This window comes from Lonchura striata, chromosome 13 (genome assembly GCF_050655825.1).
Source record: "Lonchura striata isolate lonStrDom1 chromosome 13, ASM5065582v1, whole genome shotgun sequence".
Lineage (NCBI taxonomy): Eukaryota > Metazoa > Chordata > Aves > Passeriformes > Estrildidae > Lonchura > Lonchura striata.
Window position 1 is genome coordinate 15,799,282 of NC_140715.1, and position 15,121 is coordinate 15,814,402.

General features: G+C 42.6%; 1 protein-coding gene across 8 annotated transcripts in view; it reads left to right on the plus strand.

The window, feature by feature from the left end:
* The window catches only part of SGCD (sarcoglycan delta), a 316,371-nt gene that overhangs the window by 109,508 nt on the left and 191,742 nt on the right, over positions 1–15,121 (plus strand). For all 8 annotated transcript variants that reach the window (XM_021552248.3, XM_021552246.3, XM_077786667.2 and 5 more), the window contains one exon: positions 8,355–8,540. The gene's annotated coding sequence lies outside the window, so the exon portion shown is untranslated. The remainder of the gene's footprint in view (positions 1–8,354; positions 8,541–15,121) is intronic.

Genomic DNA, 15,121 nt, shown 5'->3' on the forward strand with positions numbered 1-15,121 from the left:
GTGGACTCAAAAATAAAAAACACTTTGAATTTGTGCTGCTTGGTTTAAATACACGCAGAGCTGCAGGTGTGGTTTGGACAACAATATTATCTGGAGTTTTAGAAGCACTTTAAAAAGCAGAAAAGCATGCTAGCCTCTCAGGCATGATATCTGTGGGTCCATATTTCCAGTGCTATTTTAACTGGACACAATTATGTGCTGGTGTGATGAGCTGTGGGTGGGAGAGCAGCGATGCCTGCACCTGATGGCACAGGCAGTTCTCTTTTAGGCACTACTAACTCTGTGTGTCAGTGTGAACCTGTAGGAAATACAAATTTTTATGAGTGAAAAGGCCAATTTCTATCTCAAATGCTGCCCTGTTCGAAGTAGTTTTAATCTGTATTTAATTATTGTACTTGAGCCATGTCTAGATTTAGATGGGGTTGAGGTGTCCTGTATGGTTTCTTGGCCAGTGGTGGCTAAATGAGTCTTTTCATGTCAAGCCAAGCTCTGCCTGGGTTTAATAACATATTTCTGGCTGGGTCTGGCCCTGGAGTCAGCAGCCTTGAGCTGTGTCTGACAAGAATCCAGCCTATTCTGTAACAAGGGTATTCTAAACTCCCTGATGTTTGATGGTCCCCTTTTAGCTGTTTTGGTTTTCAGAACAAATCAAAGATTGCTCTGAGGCACCTGAGGTACTTCAGGCACTGCTGTTCAGGCTGGCGCTGCTGGGAACTGTATTTTTGCTCCTTTCTTTAGGATTTACAGCACTTTAAGGCAGCGTTTCCCCACGGAAGCACTATGACACTGCTTTATTTTATGGATGAATTAGAGTATTGCAGGTACTTGCTGACTTTGTCGAAATCCAGCGAACCTTCTCTCTCTGAGAGCAGGAGCAGGAGGAGTTTGCGTGGGTGAACTGGAGATCTCTCCCATGGGGAGGCTGAAGAGGGGTGTCTGTGTGTGTGTGTGTGTTTGGAGAGGAGGGAGAACATCGAGGCAGTTGTGGTTTGTAATTGCAGGTGCGTTGTGGCTGTGTAGTGGAAGGGCAGCTTCAGGGGCTTGCTTTCCTTTCTTTGTTGTCCTTTTTAACTTGTATCACCTTTTCCACACCTGGCACTTTTTGTAGAAAGCTTCAGCATCCTCCCACAGCCCCAGGTGTGCTCTGGCCTGTTCTGGCTCCCCAGTCACCTGCTCACCCTTTTCTCATCCCTGATGCTGTGCCAGGTCACATCCCCCCCTCTCCTGTGTCCTCCTGCTCTGTCCTTTCTGCTGAATTTAAGGCACCTAAAGGCTTTAGGGCTTTACCAGGCTTCTGTGCTAGTTACCAGTTCAAATTTACTTTCTTTCTCTTCAATTGTACGACCCACACAGGAAAAAGGACATTTTGGAAGTCAGGTGGTGTTTTTCAAGTGTTGTTGAATTTGATGCAGTCTCCAGTCTAACAGATACCTGCACTGAGTGAGGGGGCCTTTCTTGTCATTTGTGGACTTGGTTGACTCCTGCCTTCCCTGGGTTGTAAAAGCTGCAGCAGTGGGTGGGACTTTGGAAATAACAAATTTATCCAAACTTTTCAAGGTTTGCAGAATGACCAAAACACAATTGTTTTTCCTAATACAACTAAAGCTGGCTTAAAGCATCAAAGGAAAAGCACATTCTCAGGAAATGCAACAGACTGTGATGCTATTAAAATGTGTGGCTTTTAAAATCAAAAGTTTGAAAATAATAGCCTGAATTTATAATGGAAAACCCTGTTCAGATTCTGGCTTGACACTTGGCTGACAACTGTGTGTCTTCCAGGTTGCACAGAATCCAATATACTTGTATTTTCTCAAACATTTGGGGTACCAGCTTATCCCACTATGTTCCACAGAGATAATAACATTCCAGGGTTAAGTGACTTTGAAGCTAAGTATCGTAAGCAAAGGACAAAAGGTTTTCTTAGCAGTGTCATTGAATAGTAGATGGAGGTATATGCATTTCCTTATTAATTTTCCAACAGAATATGTGTTAGAAGTGGCAGTAAGATAAAACAAAAATCTCAGAGCAGTGACAGATCAGTACAGCAAAGTCAGTTGTTACTTCTGACCATTGTTAATGCAGGCCCATCATAAAGTTGACTGGTTCTAGTGAGAGTAGACTGCAGCCAGTGCCAAAAAAGGTTGGGAAGTTTTATCTGAAGAGAGTTGTTTAAATTAAAAAAAAAAAGAAAAATCAAATTAATTTTTTTAAAAAAAGAAAAGAGAGAAAAACAAGAAAAAAGCAAAAGCACATCTGAAGAAGATGTAGATAAATCAGTTTTGGGTTGCATAATAGAAATGCACTGAGTTCAAATGAGATTAAAGTCAATAATGGTCAAGTTAATACCTTAGATAGAGAAGTATAGCATATGTATGAAAAGCTTATGCTCTAATGTCCTGATCCTGCTTGGGCAGAAGTTCCTGTTGGGATGGATCAAAAAATGTTTTTTTCTCTGGTTAATGTAATCCTGTGTGGTTGCACAAGATGATAAATTTAGTTTCCCTTGGGTCAGCTGAGGTTCTCACAGCAGATCCCAGCTCTGCAGTGCTGTGGTTGCAGAGTGGAGCCCTTGCCCTGGGAACACCCTGGCAGAGGTGTGTGGGTACATGAGCCACAGGAGGAGAGGGGAAAGCTGGAAAAGTGATAATGTGTCCCACCTGTTGGAAATAATCGGTCCCTGGCTCAGTGTGAATGGAACAAAGAGGGTAAAGGATAAGAAATGCACTGACTTTGCTTTACCAATGAGTTAAAGACTCTGCCATCCTGAATTTGGAAATGAAGCTTCTTAGCGAGCTGCAAAACAAGGTGATGTCGATGCCGTGCACTTGGGGCTGGAGAAGCTTGTTTCAAGTTTGTGATGAAGGGACCTGCATGAACCAGTAGCTGTGAAAGCGAGACCTGTAGCTTAACTTGACATTGAGATGAGTGACGGGGTTGTTTCCTTGTCAGATTCCCATTTGAGGTTCGAGTAAGAGGAAATCCACTTAGATCTTGTTCCATCAGAGAAGGCTGTATCACACAGCTGCTTCTGGTACAAACCTGTCAGCTCTTGTTGGGAGAACTGGCTTCATTTCATTACTCAATTATTTTGATGATCTGTCTGGTTAAATGGAAGCTGGTTGCTACTCACCACTGAAGAGAGTTCAGAATTGCTTTTTCCACCCCACAAATGTGCTTTCAACCCTTTGAAAACATTATTTGACAAGGACATATGCATTTCAGTAACTTCATCATTGCTTTCAATTGAACTGGCAGAAGAAACAATCTGCTGAAAGAGCTTCAGTACAAGGGCAGATGTAAACATCTAAGAAGCCCAAGAGATCTTATTTTATAGTCTAAGCAGACTGTAGGAGTAATAATAATAAAAACACTTAATAGTGTAATGCAGCGTTGGCAGCTGGAGAGTTAGACAGTAACCTGCAACTTAATGCTTTTGAACTTGGGGAGCAGCTTTGGTGAAAACCAAATGCCTGCTGAAGAAAGGAGTTTATATTTCAAACTGAAAGTATTTCCATGGCATTTCTTGGTTCATTTTCAGAAAATATTTACTTATGTGCAACAGCAGCAAAACCTGTTCAGTGTCATAGCATTTCCTAACACAGCAAGGTATTAATTACACTCTTGAACCTGGTAATGTAACATTGATGCTACATTGTAATGGGATAGTTCCTTCAACAAGGGTGATTAACCACTTATTTCCTTTTACCTGGATACCATTAGTTTGTACTTGGATAACAAAAATCAATGCTGATGTTCAGCAGCATCACAGTATTCTGTTGTATTAATCTCAGACAACATATTCTTCATTTTATTATTGCCTGCATTCTTTAATTGAATTCATATCCTATCACACCACCAGCCCCCACCAAATTTCTAATGGTGGGTGTTATCACTTGAATTGCAGCTCTCCTATTTCACTGTTTTTTGTGTTGGCAGAGAAGGGAGAAAAAAAAAAAATAAGGCCTCCAAACAGCTGAGTGCCAGTAGTGCTGATGACTTCTGTTTTATTTATGTTTTGCACTGAGCCATGGTGAATGATAAAGTGTGGCTGGGACACTGCTGTGGGCAACACTCTGAGTGTTATAGTTGGAAATCTGCCAGAGTTACATTGCTCCCAATTTTTTACCATTAGCCTTCTGGAAGGAAGGATTCAGTTTCATTTTATCCCCTTCTTCACCCGTGTCACCTTTGCAGTAAATTAATGTGAAGTCTTTAGCAGAGGTGGAGCTGACGTGGAGAGCTGCTGCTCCCACAGCTTCCCCTGGGACTGGGGCTGGGAGGAGTCAGGAGCATCCTTTGGGATAACAGAGCTCGGCTTGGCTGGAGCCTGTGCTGGCTGTGCTGGGGCTCAGCAGCAAACTCCGAGTTTGATCCCAAGGAAAAAGCAGAAAGCAGCAGTTGTTCCCTGCTCAGCTGTGTGGGGACTGGTGTCCAGGCTGTAATTAGGAGATAGACCTGCTAATGAATTGGTGTAATCCCCTGCTATGCTCAGAGTCTGCTGGGGGATCTCTTTTCCTGCCTTTTGCAGAGGCAGGTGACCTTGCTAAATACTTAGCAGTAAAAATGTGTTTTCCCTTGCTTGTTTCACAGCCTTTCTTCTGGTTCTGCCAATGGAGCTCTTCTTTATTAATTGAAAATACTTACTCAATTTTAGTTTCAGGGAAGGAGGGAAGTTAGAAGAATACACATGAACATGTTCCATATTTGTCATATACATCTACATGAATGCACACACCTATGAAATTCTGATTTCTTAATGACCACACTAGCAATAAAAGCAAAAGAAATTTAATATTTAAGCAAGGAGTTATATTTTCAATTATTTTTCAATTATTTTTATTCGTCACCAGCCACTTAAAATATTTAATATTTTCACCGCCCAACTAATTTATTTAATTGCAGTTAGGTAGATTGTAATTAATATTTGATAAGACAAACTAACACTAATTAGAATATCTACTACACTGTAATATTTGCTCGCAGATGTGTTGTTTAGCTTCTCGATACCTCTTTTTTGCCCTTGGTGAATTTGCAAATGCTCATCAATGTTGCCACAAGGCCCAGGCTGCACCTTAAGCTGTTTGACATACAAATATAAGGGTGAGTGTGCTGGGTCAGAGGAGGGTCCAGCCAGCTCCTGTCCTCACCCCAGCAGGGATCAACAGTTGATGCCTAAAGACAAGAATTAAGAAGAGGGCAAAGGTACTGCAAGGCTTCCTGAGAGACAGAAAGTCTCCCAGACTTCATTGATTTGTGGCCTGGAAACATCCCAAGATAGAAATGGTGTCCTCAGATTTAATATTTAAGCTTATTTGTTACGTCTAAAGTATACAGTTATTTTGCATAATTCATGCTTTCCATCAGCAAAGGACTGAGATTCCTCCAAGGGAAATAGTCTCTTTTTACTGGAAAAATGTCTTGTCTGCCCTTTCTGATTAATGAGAACATCCATATGCTGGCTTTTGTGAGTGGAAGATGGATCTGATACTACTTAACTATGTTAACTGAATGTAAAAATCTGAAGTGGTGGGATAATGAAAGTAATTTGCAGTTTGTCGACGTGTTCCCTCTGATCAAAGAGAGTGGGGGAGCACAGCAACTTGGAAACAACACAACCAGACTGTGGCATTCCTAGGACGTGGGGCATTTTTTGCAAGTTCAGACTTGGTTTTGTTTCAGGTAGGAACAGTGCCAGCTCCTACAGCAGGTACAGGCTTAAATGGATGATTTCTGTGTCAGGGATCATATGGATTTGGGTTGGAAAGAACCTTAAAGACCATCCAGTCCCACCTCCTGCTATGGGCAGGGACACTTTCCACTATCCCAGGCTGCTCCAAGCCCTGTCCAGCCTGGCTTTGGACACTTCCAGGGATGGTAATCCACAGCTTTTTTTGGGCAGCCTGATCTCACTCTGCAGCTGTGGGGTGCTCCCGAGGCTCTGGGCTTGGCAAGAGCTGCCCAAAGCCAAGGAGGTGCAAGAAACATCTTGGCAGCTCTGTGATGGGCTCTGCTGTGAGAGGGAAACCAGGTGGACACTGACCATCAGGTCAGGAGTGACCTCCTGAATGTGAAGGGGTTTTTCTGCAAAGCTTTGGGCAACACAAATGGCATTTTTTAAAAAATTTTATTTTTCTTTTTTTTTTTTTTTCCTTGCGTGGTTCTGAGCCAACACAAATTATAGCTCATGAGGGTTTCCATGCATTTATCTTTTACTTTATTGCTGACTAGGATGGTCCCTGGCCTGGCTCCCTGCATTATTGTGTGGTACACATCAGCAGAGCATGGAGGAAGCACACTGCCTTCACACTGGAGCATCTACACTTTGCTGCTCCCTGGAAACCTGGCCATTGATTTAATTTCATTAAGTTGCCCCATCTCAGTTATATCATGAGAGATGGGAATTGTGCACACTCACTGCATTTTGTCATGAATAAAGTTGTTTTCACCTCCACATCCACACCTCCCATTACTTCTTCTTCACAATGCTACTTACTCTCTGGCAAACTGTACTGAACAGGAACATTCACACCCCCCCTTCCCCAGCCTGAGCCCAGACCCTGTGCTCAGGTTGCTGTGATGATCTGGTCCTATTGCTGTTACTTCCTCTACCCAGCTGATGCTCTGGTTAATGCACAAAAATGTAGCACTGATATTCTTTAGTGACTATTCTATGTTACAATTTACAAGTAGAAATGAAAAAGTAATTGTAGCTGTGGTCTCCAGAGATAAAATCCCTTAAAAGCAGTAGAATTAGGTCTTACTGCTGCATCAGCCATTCCTGTGGGCACTCAGCAGCCATTTCAGTTGGCAGTCTGATTTTTCATGGTTGGCCTGGAAGAGGACAGGAACTGCAGGTCCACTTTTGTCCTTCTTGTCGGAGTTCAAGAGAGGCAGGAAGTCTGCAAGCGTGTACAACAATCACAGGGCTGAGCTCTGCCACCCTGGCTCCTGTTGTGGGTGTCCCCCAAGGTGTTGTGGAGCCTTCAGGGGTGTGTGGAACATAAGAGGTCCAGTAAAGTAATTAGTGCTAAACAAAGCAAATTTATTTGATTGTTCTGATCTGTGTGTCTATGCATGCCGTGTGGACTTAACAAAACAGGAAAAAAACCCATTATGTACATTTGTGTGTGTGTATATATATATCTGTATAAAAGGCACTGTGATGCTAACTTCCAATATGTACAGTTTCATGTGCTGGTTGCTGAAATCTTCCTTCTTGCAAGCCCAAAATGTGTTTTCCAGATAGGTGTAACCTGTTTGTGGGTTCAGGGTTTCTTATGAAGGTCTAATGGGATTTTGTGGTACTTTGAACTGCTACGGGCTTTCTCCTTTGAGGGAAACCTGTTGTATATCTGGTGTTTTTTCCCTTTGCTTTTTATAAAATTCCTAGGCAAAGTCAGAGTATCTTCATGGCTTCGGAGTTAATCTTAGAAGAGCATCTCTGGGTGTGGTTTAAGGATGGATATATCTGACATAGGGAGCTCAGATCCTACTCTCTCCTCAGTCCTCACCTGTTTTGTGCTGCTGTGCCTATTTTCCTTCACAGGCTGTATTATGTGGATGGGGACAGGATGATCCTTTGAGTGTTTCCCATCTGCCAGGGCTTGGGGATGAGCATTTGCACTTCCCAGTGCTGCTGTGAGGTTTCTGCTGGTGGGCGCCTCCATCGCTGTCTCTCACCTGGTGTCTGCAGCGAGGCCCCACATCCCTGCTCAGTGCCAGGGTCTGACCTCCTGGAAACTCTGAGCATCTCTAGCAGTGGCAGCGGGCTAGAAAATGTGGTGATGCTGAGCCCCCTGCACCCAGAAAACCCCAGGACATTTCCTAGTCTCTGACAATTGCGTTGGAGGCAGAACTTTGGGAACTGCAGCGTGTTGGGCTGGCAGTCACGACTTCCCATCTGCTGTGAGCTCCAAAGCTTTGAATTTCTTGAGTAAGAGCCATTTTATCGTGCAGAGTATTAAGACTGAGGTGATGTCTCTGCTTTTAATATGAAAGTCCTGTTATTCTTCAGAAATGCCATAATGAATTAAAATATTCCCTATGGAGAAGTGCATTACTTACTTTTGTGTTACAGTATTGGACTGGAATAAAAAGCAGCCGGGCTGTCATTCATTTCCTGGTCTAGGGACACTATGAAAGTACTGTAAAGCAAGAATAGCTGTGCACCACATTTCTTGAATTCAGTGATTGCCCTCTGAAAGTGCCACACATGATGGATTGTCACAGACTCTCTGTCCTGCCTTGACATTTCATTCCTATCCAATGTTGTCTTGTGTTCTGCTCTGAATCTGCCAGACAACTGACCCTAGAATTTAATGCCACACCTTCTTCTCTTTTCTTTTTCTGAGCAGCATCCTCTGCAGCTGAGGCTCTGAAATACTGGAGGACACTGCATCTTCCTCAGGGACACGGGCAAGGGAGAGCTGGAGCCTCTGCGGGGCTCGGAAGGGAATTGTGGTTGGTGGTCGCCTGAGGAACTTGCCTTCACCCCAATGTTGCTCTGAAACGAGTCGTGTCCAACAGTCAGGTTTGGTAAGGTATGTATTTTTTCCCCTGCTCTTGTATTTTTGCTCTTTTCTGAGTATCTACATGTGGGGAAAACAGAGCGTTAGCAGCCTTTGAGTTTATTGCTGTATTCATGCCATGCTCATACTGTGTCTGTAAATAAGCTTTGCTCTCCCTGAATTTAGAAAGCGTTCACCAGGAGTGAAGTGTTTTTATTGTCTTGGGCTTGAGGGGGTGTCTGTTCATGTGAAGTTCTTTATTAAACGAAATGCTTGCTGATGGTTGTGTGTTGCTGCTGGTGATGGATCCTTGGTGATAGGAATCCATGTTTTGAAAATCCCACTTGTTGTGTTTCACTAATGACTATAATTCTGAGGGTCAGAGTTGGGGAATATAAAAGGAAATTAAGTAGCCCATTTATAATTAGCCCTGTGCTTTTCTTTGTGCTCTGTATATTCTCACTGTGTGCAAAGGATGGAAATACCACTACCAATTTCCTGTATAATTGTATTCCCCCTTTGTTGTGTAGCACTTAAAATTTTTGCCTGTGTGAGTGTTCCCATACCCACACAGATGTTGCCCTGGCTATGCTGGAACTATAGCAAAGCAATATGCAACCATTTTCTAACAAGAAACTGAAGGCCAGGACATATTGTTGATGAAGATCATGCTAGATGAGATTTTAAGGTAATAGAGTCTCTGATTCTATGGCTTCTTTTGCCTAGATCAAGTTATTTCTGTGAAGGCAAAGTTTTCTGAGTAAAAAAAAAAAAAAAAAAAAAAGGGCAAGGAAACAGATTTAAAGCAATAGTTCCCAGATCTCAGTACAGTGGTATCAGATGATATTATCCTTTTTCATTTAGCACATGGGTATTGACTTCCTTCATATGACTGAACCAGCACTATAATCTTGTTGAGAAAAGTACAGTAGCAATATAACACCTGTGCTTGGTGTTAGTGGAGGAGCAGGGAAAAGAAGTCAAGACTTCTTAAAAGCCTCTAAAATAAATAGCAATGCAGGTGAGTGTGCATACTTCTCCTGCTTTTGATCTGGTTGCACTTGTCATGTTAGCACTGGAAATTGTGGGCTCTAACTCTGGTGCTCCAGCAGAGCTCTGCCAGTGTCTGGCAATTGCAAGGAAAAGTTGGTTGGAATAGCTTAAATTGGGTGCTTAACTTTTAAATGTTGAGGGTCAAGAAAGGTCTGTTCCAACCACAGCATATGCTGTTAATTTGTGCAGGAATTTCAAGCAAACAACACGGTTGCCAGGGCAAGGTTCCCATCATTACAGCACAGCACAGCTCTGCTTGTCTGCCTGCTCTGGATTCTGGAAGAAGAGCTTGTTAGACATTGCTCCTGCCTTTATTATCCTCTTCACTCCTGTTTATTTCCAAGCTACTGCTCTTGTGATTATAACACTTAAAGGGAAGGTTGTAGGAGAGGTATTTCGTAATCAAGAGAGCTTCTGCACTCTTGCAGAGAAAAATTTGGCACTGTTAGAATATAGAAATCACAGCAGTTTTGTTTATTCCTTGTTTGGGTTTGAGATTTTTGAGTTGAAATATGTAAATCTTCCTTGCAGTGAGTTTTGCTGGGTACCCAGGGTGTCCCAGGGCATGTGAGGATCTGCTCCAGAGATGTTGGTTGGTGGTGGTGCTGCTCCTTCCTTGGGTGGGGGCAGTAAATGAGCTCTCCTGTCATTCCTGAGCCAATCCAAGTCTCACTGTAAGGTCCATGATTTGTGTGAAACTATTATTAAGGCATAAATAATAGTCTAGATTGGACTTCATACTTCTGCATTTTACTTTGTGACCATCAGATTTAAAACTTGGTTCTTGTTTAAATCTCACACTTCTGGAAACTTCTTTAAGAAGAACATTGCACTTTGAGAAGGTTGTGCTAAACTATAAAGATTTGGCCAAACTCTCGTTGCTCAGTTGAGTAGATGAGGTCTTTCCTTATTGATTCTCTTCATCTCAGGTGACTACCAGACTACTTGAATTCCATCAACTTATCTGTTCCCACAACACTCTTGTAAGGCAGAAGTGCTGCTTATCCCCACTTTGTAAATGGTGAATAAGGAACAGAATCACTTCTAGGTCACTTTTAAGTGGCAAACATCTGTCCCTGATTTTCAGGCACTCTTAGTGCACAAACTGCATCCCACCCCCACAGCTGGGGGCACACAGCCCTGGCTGAGCACAAGGTTTAGTTATGGATCTTTCTGAGGTCACTGCTCGCACCTAATCCAGTTTCTTCCATGTGTCCCGCTCTCCCAAGTAGAGAGGGTTTTAAATTAAGTGATTACAGTAACACTTAATGACATCAGGACTCAACGTTTCCCTCCCTATCTCTACTGAAAACTGAAACATCTGTTCAAATTATGTGAGCTGAATTAATTCATCTTCGCAGCAGAGTGTTTGCTCACGTGAGACGAGCAGATTTCCCTTTTAGCAACATTTATGAAATTGTGCTGATGGTAATTTTATTGCATGAGGAATTAGTTTAAATGGATCTGCAGATAATGTGTGGAGAAGTAGTTTTTTTCTGAAATTGCTCATTTTTGGATTAGTAGAATCTGGTTAGTAAAATAGTCTGTTTGGCTGAAAAGGCACTTTTAATAAATATGTAAGAGAAATTTTTAAGTAGCCATTCAACACAGTTAATAAATTTTATCTTGCAAGTAGAATTGAAAAAAAGCCTGTTCATTTAATGTGTTTTATGGCTCTCATAGCAATTAATTGTCTTCATTACATGAACATAAATCCTTTATATAATTCACCTTTTTCAGATTAATTGCTATGGAAGTTTTCCCTTTGCTTTGTTTAGACTAGTAATATTATTTTTCATTTCTGAAAGTTGAATTTCAACATCACATTTTTTTACCTTTTCCAGATGTTCTGTAAATCAGTTCCAGTTAAAAAAAAAATCTCTTTGTGCCCCAGGCCAGTGCAGGGGTGGTGTTGCAGCTGTGATGCTCTGATCAGGTGAAGCAGAGACTGCAAGCCCTGCTTGACCTGCAGCAGAGCAGTGGGCAGGTCTCCCTCTCTCATTCAATGCATTATGTGGTCTGATGAAAACTTACTCTTTCTTTCTTCAAATTTTTCTTGTTTCTTATACTATTTTATTTCTTAAATCAGGAAAAAAACCTCTGATATTATATGCTTGTGGGTTTGGCTCTCACAGTAAGACCCTAAAGCAACTTTCCAGTGTCTTTGCTGAGGGGTACAGGTGGCTGTGTCTGAAAATTTGTCAGTAAAATTGTCCTCCAACATTATATTGGGAAAATTTTAGTTGGAGCATCACGGGATTGCTGCTTGAATTCCCAAAATTAAATTAAGAGCTGTATTTTGATTAAAGCCTTTATTCCCCTAGACAGAATTTTGCACACCAAACAGGACAAGAGGACAGCATGCAGGATCGTGTTTTACATTATGTTTTTTATCAGGGAGCAGGCTGAGCTTGTTTGCATGAGTAACATTTATGCAAATGTTTTCTAATGTTGCTCTGGGCTGTTTTGCCAGGGTGAGGAAATAAAACAGCTATTGTATTTGCAAGTTTTTGTTGCAAGATCAGCAGGCTGGCTGTTAAGGTATCAATTCCCTTGATGACGCCACTTCTGCAGCCCCATTCACTCAGCTTCTCCTCACAGGGCTTTTATTGAATCCATCAACCTGACACATATCAAAGCACAATTTCTGATAACAAATATCTTGTTGTAAAATGAATTAAAGAGGTGATAGCAGCGGCAGAACCAAGTTGAATTTCTGAAAGAAAATAAGAAACTCCAATACTAACATGAGATTCTTAAGATACCGATCACAGAACAGAAATATAATAGTGCTTTACCTGTTCTCCTGAAGTACTGAAAAGTCAGTGGGTCTGTCTGAAGCCATTCAAATGGCCTTGCTCCAGCTTGTGGCTCTGCCTTCTGCCCTCTGGTGTTTGTAGTGGTGCTTCAGAGAGCGTGATGAAGCTGGGCTTTGTTTTCTTCTGGAGACCTTTCCCCTGCGAGGAGCAGCAGCCTCCTTGTAATTACTCTGTACTCCAGTCGTGCAGAGACCTGGAGGCTGAGGAGTGGAATTGCTGGCTCTGAGTGCTGCACACATTCTTTCTCTCAGAAGTCAAAGCAGTTTGGAGCCTCTTGTCCTCTGCAGAGCTGCTGCTTGGCAGCCCCTGTCTTAGGCAGAGTCCAGCCAGGGTAGAAAAGGGCCTATATTTCTTTGGGCTGCAGATGTTTTGAAATTAGCTGGCTCAAAACCTTTGTCTGAGAACAGATTTTCTCTGTCTTCTTGCAACTTTCTCCTATCTGTTTTGATCTCTTCATCCTGCTTTTCTGTTCCCTTTGGTTTTGCATCTCTCAGAGGACAAGCAGCTTCTGGCAGGGCTGCCTTTGCACTGGTACTGCTTTCACTCTGCCCAGGCTCCCTTACCTCTGATTTTTGGCTAGCATGCCCTGCAAGATACTAATAATAATCGTGCTTTTTGCTCTGTGGCAGGCCTGCTTTCTGGCTAAGTATCCACTGACAGTTTGCAGCCTAGCAGAGAGGAAGAGGAGGGCAGCCAACAGTTGATGTGGAAAATTAATTACGAGCTGCCATCCTCCTGCCATATAGTTAAGGCAGTTCTGCATTGCAAGCTTTGCATCCAGCTGTGCATTTCCTCCCTCCAATAGTGGGAATGCTGCCAGAACAAAGCTTAGTGGAGAATGTCTCTTATGGGACTGATCACTCAGGATGCTCTGGAGCCTTTACTGCTCTGCTTTCAGCTGTGACACCACCCAAGGAGTAGTTTTTTACCTTTTGTTGGAGGCATGTTTAGCTTAATTGTGCATCCAAGTTGATAAAAGATTTGTGTATTTGGTGGGGAAGTCACCCATGTCCCTCTGCAGTCTGGGAGCAGCATTTTTGTATTCCAGTGTAGAGGTGTCCTGGTAACATTCAGGTTTAGAGGAGCTGCAGCTTTTTATATTTTCATCCCTCAGGATGACATATTTACTTCATAATGATCCTCAAAATCTGGCCTGGTCCATGGAAGGGGGGAGTGTGACAGGCACCAGGCAGCCCTGGGAACATAATTACCCAAAGGAGCAGCTCTGTCCCTGGACAGTTTATGTTTTAATGATCACAGGGGCATCTGCTGGAAGCCCCAGCACCGTGGGCAGCTCAGGAGCTGTTCTGGTCTCATAATTGAGGACTGGCTCCCACTGCCTTGAGCTGAGCACTGCAGAGCCCAGTCTAAGTGCCAGAGATGCCCTTCCTTAGGGAGCCCTATAAGATATATGAAAGAGTCTGGAAAAGGGAGGGTTTTGGATAGCCCTGACAAATTTTAAGTGGCTATTTGGGGCTGAGCTAAAGAAATGAGCACTTAGTGTAACTTTCCTCGAGGAAGCCTTTGTTTAGTTCAGAGGGTATTTAAGGGTGTGATGGAAACAGCCTTGCAAAGCCACAGCATTAACAAGTGTGAGGGGTTATGGAGATACTTTTCTCTACAACTGTCTCTTCAGACCAAAAAAAAAAAACCCTTTTGGCTGCTCAGGTTTTTAGTTAAGGTACCAGTAGTCTCCACTTTGTACATTTTTATTACAAAATTCATTGTTACAGTTGCTGACTGATTTAATGGTTAACTGAGGGGTGATCTCTAAGAAATACCAAGGATTTTGTGAAGGGTCAAATTGCTGCCTGGTGGAAGTCACTGACTCAAATCATGATGGTGTGAGCCTCATCTTCTTCTTGAGCTCTGCCTCCTGATTGACATAAATTCTACTTTCTTTCTAGTGCTGTCATGCTGATTTTTTGCAGCCAGGGGACTGTATTTGGAAGCACATTGCACAGGTTTAGATGTGCTGCAAATAATTGTGAATGCCTAATGAAGGGAAGCTAAAACATACTGAAAATATTTGGAAATACGAGGGAATGTGTGCAGCCAAGCGTTAGTTGTGAATGGAGAGTTCTTGCTGGCATCGTTTAATGAGAACTTTCCAGCTCCTCATTTCTGTGGTGAATATGTAGATAACAGCAAAACCAAAAAAGCAGAGTTGCTGTAGGCGAATGGAAGGAGCCTTTCACCTCTGGGGTAGAAGGAACAATGAAGTGAGCAGCATTTGGCTGACACCCCCTCAGTCTTTGCCTTCCAGTTACTGGGAAGGGGCCAGCAGAGACCCCACAGCACTGGCTTCCTCTAAACAAAGTTGTGTCTTATTCCTTCACAACACCAGATACCATCTGTTTTTTACTCCTGGCTGTCCAGGAAAAAAAAAAAAACAGGGAGAATTTATTTTAATTTTTTTTTTTTTTTTTAATTTTCATCTCTCTCTCTCTGTTAGTTGGGGTAGGGTAGTTCCATTTATATCTGTCCAGACAAGCTTGGTGCCTTTGACCGAGTGGCCAGATATCTTTTTGTCCACCTCAGGCAGTGGTCCCTGATCTTTGTGGAGATTTCTCTCTTCCTTCCCTCCCAGTGCTGCTGTGCTTTCCAGTCCCAATGCCATGTGAGAAGGAACACTTCAGTTTTATGTTAGATGTTGTATAAAGGCTTGGGCTTGAGCAACCATCAAATTGATGTGCACTCAAGCTGTGTTGTGATGCCATCACCCACATGTGTGGAGAAGCT